This window comes from Vigna angularis, chromosome 6 (assembly GCF_016808095.1).
Source record: "Vigna angularis cultivar LongXiaoDou No.4 chromosome 6, ASM1680809v1, whole genome shotgun sequence".
Taxonomy (NCBI): domain Eukaryota; kingdom Viridiplantae; phylum Streptophyta; class Magnoliopsida; order Fabales; family Fabaceae; genus Vigna; species Vigna angularis.
This window is the reverse complement of record NC_068975.1, coordinates 17,638,515-17,645,657: the sequence shown is the minus strand read 5'-3', so window position 1 is coordinate 17,645,657 and position 7,143 is coordinate 17,638,515. Positions and strand designations below refer to the sequence as shown.

At 33.5% G+C, this 7,143-nt stretch overlaps 1 long non-coding RNA gene across 6 annotated transcripts; it reads left to right on the top strand.

Annotated features, from left to right (window-relative positions):
- The first annotated feature begins 293 nt into the window (after window positions 1-293).
- LOC128197435 (uncharacterized) lies at window positions 294-6,909 on the top strand. Of its 6 annotated transcripts, XR_008249989.1 has the most exons (10): window positions 294-462; window positions 537-676; window positions 756-845; window positions 1,890-2,035; window positions 2,148-2,295; window positions 4,019-4,122; window positions 4,595-4,673; window positions 6,016-6,100; window positions 6,197-6,267; window positions 6,551-6,909. It is a non-coding gene; the product is annotated as an uncharacterized LOC128197435 (long non-coding RNA). The 6 variants fall into 6 exon arrangements; XR_008249987.1 differs by having other exon boundaries at window positions 294-676; window positions 6,183-6,267; XR_008249985.1 differs by having other exon boundaries at window positions 295-676; window positions 4,607-4,673.
- The last annotated feature ends 234 nt before the right edge of the window (window positions 6,910-7,143 follow it).

The following is a 7,143-nucleotide window of genomic DNA, read 5'->3' as shown; positions in this document are numbered from 1 at the left end:
TATATACAGATTTTTATCCGTATATAATAGGGATGTTATATACGGATTTTATATACGGATCTGTGGAATAGCCTTACATACGGAAAAATCCGTATATAATGAGGTAAAATGTTATATACGGATTATCCGTATATAATATCGGTGGGTAAAATTGGCGCGTGTAAGCGGGACCTTTTCCAAGGATAGATCCGTATGTAAGACCGTATGTAAGTTGACAAAATATTTACCCGCTGATTTTTTATACGGATATGGAGATAATTAATAATTAAAAAATAAAACTAAATAATATAGAAGTATCACTTTTCTCCCTCCCTCCCTCGAGCCAAGTTTCTCCCCTTCTCGAGCCCTAGCTATTCGTCCTTCTCCACTCGTACGTATGCCTCGTTCTCGTCATTAATCTTCCTCACTCACTGCAACCTTCTCCCTCGTTCAGGCTTATTCTCCCTCATGGAGCGTTATTCTGTATGCTACTGCAACCTTCTCCCTCGTTGAACCTCTCTCAAAGGCTAACTTGAAGTCTCCTCTGTCGAACGCAGTGAAAGGCTCTTCTATCGAACACACTAAAGGGCTTGGAAGCATTTTCCCTAAATGTGGTTGTGCGTCGTTGCCTTCCGAAACAATCTCGTTCAGCAAACATTGTAGGACGACCTCCGTGGTTAGTTGAAACCTTCATCTGGTAAGTAATCCAAATTTGCTTCATTTTCATAGTATCTATAATGTTACATTGACCGATTATTGTTCTTGTTTCTTTGGAGGTTGGAAATCCCGAATTTTGAAACCCTAGGTTGGTTTGTTCCCGTTGGAAGAGATAAGGTGGAGCTCCAATTGCCTTCTGCACCTTCCAGGTATTAATTCATTAGACTTGGGTTTGTGTTTAATTCACATTTGATGGATTTGTTTTATTGTGTGATTTTACTTTGTTAGATGATTTAATAGATGATAAGGAAGCTTAAGGTGACCGTGACTATGTTGATTTTAATTTGAAAGATGATTTCCTAAAAAAAATAGCTTGTCTGATTTTTGGGGGATTGGATGTTAAGCTTGTTGACATAAATTTTTTTGAGAGATAAGCATAATTCCTGAGTCTTCATTTAATAGATGGTTGAACAAAAAGTGATTCAAGGTTTGAAATGAAGTTGTCCTTCCCCCAATTTATTTTCCACATGGACAAATAATTTGCTGGAAATTGAATGGTTTCAAATTTGCCTGGAGAGAAGATTTGGACGAAGGTTGTCAAAATTGAAATTCACTTTACTAGGGACTCGAAAAAAAAGGCATCACATGCTGGACCTGTTGATGATTTTAGACACACTGATGCCAACTGTGGTCACATGATTAAAGTAAGTCAGTGCATAAGCTGGAGTTTGGTCAATATGATCACTATGAACTTCAAAAGTGTTACTACATATATAGTTGGAACTAACAAAATTAAGGAATAAGGAGAGCTAATTTATTCTTTGTCTATGTTTACATCATTCTTATATTGTTGGTTGGTACAGAGGGTATTAAAAAACATTTCTATCAAAGAAAATGTTTATGGCTAGGCCTATGGTGTCCGAACTTGTTATTTGAGTCATGTGAGAAATCATATGATTACTGCTAGAATTCAGACGTTAACGAGGAAGGAGCTAAAGAGAAGTTGTAAGTTGACGTGAGGAAAAGAGGGATTTGTCATAAGTTGTATGTTCAAAGTGTGTATCTTCAATTATTTTCCTTCATCTTGAGACATGCCTGCGTGGTTTATAGTGCAGACAGAATTAACACATTACTACTAATACCTTTATGGTTTCCTATCTTAGTTCTTAGATTAGATGACTTTAATCCTGCAGCCGAATAATTTTCATGTCTAACAGATATTTTATTGATAACCTTACATAATATTTCTACAGAGAGAATCAAGCCGTCAGATGTAGGTCTTGAACAAGAAGCACAATTAGTTCGGAATTGGCCTGGTCCAGCACTTGAACGTAATGGGAGCCATCAATCCTTGCCACCTATAAAATATTTGCATTTACATGAATGTGACTCCTTCTCTGTAAGTAAAGTCTCATAACTTCAGATCATGTTTACTCTGTCAGAGATTTTTATGTATTTGGGCCTTATATTAGCAATACTAACTGAAGTTTTGTTTGCTTTCTCTTTTGCAGATAGGAATTTTTTGCATGCCCCCCTCGTCTATCATTCCTCTCCATAATCATCCTGGAATGACAGTGTTGAGCAAGTTGTTGTATGGCTCAATGCATGTTAAATCCTATGATTGGATCGATGCATCTGGCTCTCATGATCAATCTGAAGGTCTATTTTCTATAACTTCATATATTTTACTATTGCTCTGTTTATGTTTTAGTCTTCCGTATTTACATGCGAGTGTGATTGATTGCCCTTTCTCCTTGCATTTACCTTCTTAAAGAACTCTAACTCCAGCCTCGTTGAGGTAGAAGAGATGGTAGCATTGTACTAGGCATCACCAAAATATTCCGATTGGACAGCTTAGATAAAAACTGGAGTAATATTAGTTCAGAAATCAATACGTGGCATATTTCCTTTCTTGATTTTATTTGGTATCGTTTGGAGCTTAATGAAGAATACGTTATGAAAAGGCTAAAGTTGTCATGGCACTGTAAAGTAAACGTGAATAAGGATAGATTGTTGTTCTTAGTTACTCATTTACTTCCTGATCTATTACTCTGTACTATTAAGTGCTTTAATATGTAAGGAAGTCATAATGGATTGATAGAATACTCGACCATTTTGGATTTATATCAGGGTGGTTACAGTTATAATATTCAAATCCATAAACTGTAGTGAATTTTATCCTTTCTTCATCTGCTAGTGTGTGTACCAGCGCAAAGACCAAATAGAACAGACAGAGTCATATTTTGGGAACTTATATACTCTTAATATTGAAACCTTGCAAGAAGGTCTGAGTGACAATGTTAGACTGATAAGTGGATATGTTCTTCTGTGTGTGTGCATCAGTAACACTTTCTGAAAACGCTATCTAATTCTAGGCCGGTGTTGTTATTTTCGTTTGTCAATACAAATTCTATTTCATTTTACATATAACAAGCTCTTTCATAGCACATATGAATAAGATTGGAAAATAAACATTCACTTAAAACTTTTCCAATCCTTGTTATATATTAATGTTACTTAAATTCCAAAAGTTTTATCAAAGACCATGTTAAAATTATCTTATATCATTATCTAATTAAAACTGAAATCGCTCATTCCATATAAAATTCTACAAGAATATTGAGAATATTTGGAAGTTTGTACTTTAATGTGAATATATGTATTCCCCATACATTTGTAACTGCCCCTGGACCTCTAATTTTATTGAATGCGATTTAGATGGAACATTATCTTCCCTTGTGTGAAGCTGGAGGTGCTTTCCATCAGAAATCCTTTTGAATTTGAATGGCTTCTGATCCTTTGTTTTGCATGTCATATTCTTCATGTTGGATAATTTTTTGATGGATTGACTGATTATTTATAAATTCTTAAAGCTCTACTTTTATTTATTTTTCTCGTCGTCTATTATTTGAGCTTGATTGGCTTCTTCAATACCATAGTGAACATAATTGATTGGAGAAGAAGTTTGATCTACATGAGTTGCATCTTCTAAACTACTTGTGTCACTTCTAAACATTTATTCCTTTTGACAAATTATAAAGTATAAACAATAATTTATCGTGTTCTTAATGCCTTATTCTGAACAATTTAGATTATTAGTTGTTAACTTATCAATTGACTTAGAACACTAGTGTCAAAGGAATAAAAAACGAGGGCTAAGAATTTTCTTAGAAGTTGACAAGTCGTCAAGTCCTGGAAGTAGTCTCTCCACTTTATAATTTTCTGGATCCTTTTTTTGTTGATACATCTATAAAAGTTAAGTTTCTGAACATGTTCTGTTTGTGTGGTTGATGAACATAAATGAGTATTTTAGTGTATAATTTATGACTTTTTTACTTGATTGTTTTTGATCTTTGTCTTATTTAAACTTATTTCGTTTTAGGTTCGTGTCGCATCTGTAGAAGCACTGGGGCAGATGGTAGGTCTCATAACACGAGTACAGTTAAAGACTTCCCTACCAAGTCTTATCCCTACAATATTGGACTTGTAAGTATGGTCTTTAAAGCATTTTATATTTTAGTTATGTATGGTTCATATTTAATTCGTTTTTTTTTTCTATTTAATGTTTGATTTCTCACTAGATTAAAATATGAAGAAACTTAAAATATCAACTAGTATTATCAGATGAATTCACATACATATCTTCTTATGTCAGGTATAAAAAAGATCAAGATATAGCTTTTTTGGGTACATGCAGTCTCTTTATAACAAACTCACTCCCTGGTCCAAGACAAGTGACATGAAAACTAATTACTGACTTCTAGTATAGATAGAAAGATGTTAAGAGTAAATAGTGAACATTCTTTTAAAATTAATTGTATAATTTGCACTTGAAAACCACTTTCCCTTAAGGGAAGAGAGAAAATTGGTTGCCTAAGTGTGGTTAAAAGCCAGAGAAATGAGTTAAGTGACTATTGAGTGTATCAAAATATGAAAATCTTTTAACATACCACAGCAGCTATGGTTGCAGATATGGCAACAGTGAGGTATCTCCCAAGTTTGGCATCAGCAAGGAAGCCACCAACAAGGCCAAGAAGGTTGACAGTTCCCATAACTATCTTTTTTTTATGCTTAACTCTGTAACAGTAAAACCCATGCATGCTAATTATTTACTTTTACTTATTTGTTTTTCACTGTGATTAACTATGTGCTCTCCACTTTCTTCCTTGGTCTGTCCTATATGTGGGTGGCTTCCTTGTCATCATGTACTTTGTTTCAGCCAAGAAAAGAGGTCATTTCCTTTCCATTAATTCCACACTGCCCCCTTCTTCTTTCACGTATCAAGTCTCTCATTTCTCCAATAATATAGTGCTTTCCATGTCACAAAGGGTCCTCCACTTATTGTTTTCAGCCGTGTGTTTTTGTCTCCTCCCATGTGCACTTTTGAATTAAAAAAACAAATGAATTCCCATCATTCACGTGCTCCCAAGGCCGTGCTCTCCATATTGATGCTCATGGGCTGCCTTCTCAACAAGTGATTCTTTCATGTCATCATGCACCATGCCTTACTTCCCACTTTGACCAATTTCTTTGAAGCTTACTGGAATAAAAAATAGCAGAGAAAAAACTTACCTTACTAGTAGTGTTTATTTTAAATGTTAATCATTTGATGTCATGAATTAACTTCTCTTTTTTGTTTTGTATAGTTATTCCTTGCTTGTTAACTGTAATAGATCCTTATAGCTCATGCTATATAATCTTTGGTGATAACGAATTCTCATTTACACTATCAATTTCATTTCATAAAAATATTTTTAAAATGGGAATAAAATAAACAAGTTTTAGTTTTAGATGATAAATTATTCGGGGAAAAGAATATACACAGAAACGATAATATGATAATATAAAATAATTGCAAAAATATTACTCACATTTTTAGAAACCTTTGGTTTTAATTATCCAGTAACGTGATTTGATTTTGAATAAGATGAATACAATGAGTATAGGGGCAGGTATTGATGGTTTTGAATTTTCATGTAACATACATACACTTACATGCTTCTTTAAATATAGTACATTGCTCTGCTTGAGTTTCAGAGTTTTGATGTTCAATTGCTTTGTCCATATACTGGTTTGTACTTTTCTTTAAGATTAATCAATGGTTGTTTTGCACAAGCTTATAGCATATGGTGATGTATTTATTAATGTAGCTGTTTTCCTTTCATCTCTGGTCACCTTTTATTTTTGGCATTTTTTTTTGTTTAAAACTGTCAAAATGGTTAAACTGTTATTAAACCATTAAAACATTTAAAAATAAGTTTCTAAAGACTGCTAAGTAAATAAGAACAGAGATCAGATCAATAGCTAAATAGGAAAAAATAAATCCTCTTGAACAAATGGCTAAATCTGAAATACAAGTTTGATTTGATGATTGTCTAGGTGGGCTTTGAGATGATTGATGCATTTGCTGAATCTTAGGGGATTCCTATGAACACTTCCTATTCCAAAGCCATTTTCGGAAAAGGTTTGCCCGCTGCCTTGCTTAGATATTTCTATTTTCTGTTTTTCTGTCTATGTTTATTGTATTGATAAATTTTTTTCGCAAGTTGGTTTGTTGCAGGTTTTGTTGGTGAAGTTCTTGTCTTCCTTGCAAAGCCTCCTCGGACTTACATGAATCTGAGTGGTGAATTAGTAAGGAAATAATATGTGCTATTTTTTTTTCCTCTCTCTTAACCATGTGGATATTTAACTTTAGATTGTGCAAGTTGTGCTGTCTATATAGCTTGTCAATTTCCACTCACAAAAATTTATTGACCACGAGTTCCTTTAATCGCTTAAGCTTATAGTCTACTTTGAAGGGTAGCTTTTCTAATCTGCACATTGAAATTTACTCTTATTAGTTGGCATTTTTGTGAAGTTATATGTACTATCAATAGTTGTAAACAGTTAAAAGATTGATGTTTATATTCTGCAGGTCAATTGCAGCAGAAAACAATTTCCCATCCACCTTGCAGTGCATTTTTGGTTGCATTTATGGTACTAGGATATCCTCTTATTTAATGATTGAGCTTATATTTGCTAATTAATGTTTTTTGTTGTTCTGAAAACTTGTAACTCCTTTGTTGCAAAGTTGATTGCTTAAGAATTGGCCAGTGTAGTTAAGATTTTGCACATGCACTATAGTAATGAGACTTGTGCACTTGAATTTGCAGCTTCATGGTATATAGTTTATATGATTATTGTACATATGAATATATTATCTTATAATTTGTCTCACTTTTCTTTGAGGTTGCTTGATTTTTTTCTTCTATTCTTTAAGTTGTTGAAATAGATTCTGTTACCAAGAAGGAAAGCTTATAGTACCTGTCCTTTACTTATCAAAGAAATCTGATTTAGCATTGACCACTCAACGAAGAACCCTTCCCACGTCTTTTAAACTGTTTAGTGGTATGTCCCTATCGATTATCTAACATTTAAAAAACCTATTTTAGAGACAGTGAGTTCTGAGCTACTTGTTAATTTTTATTGGAACTGTTGATTAATAGTTGTTTAACTCTGAACTTGATA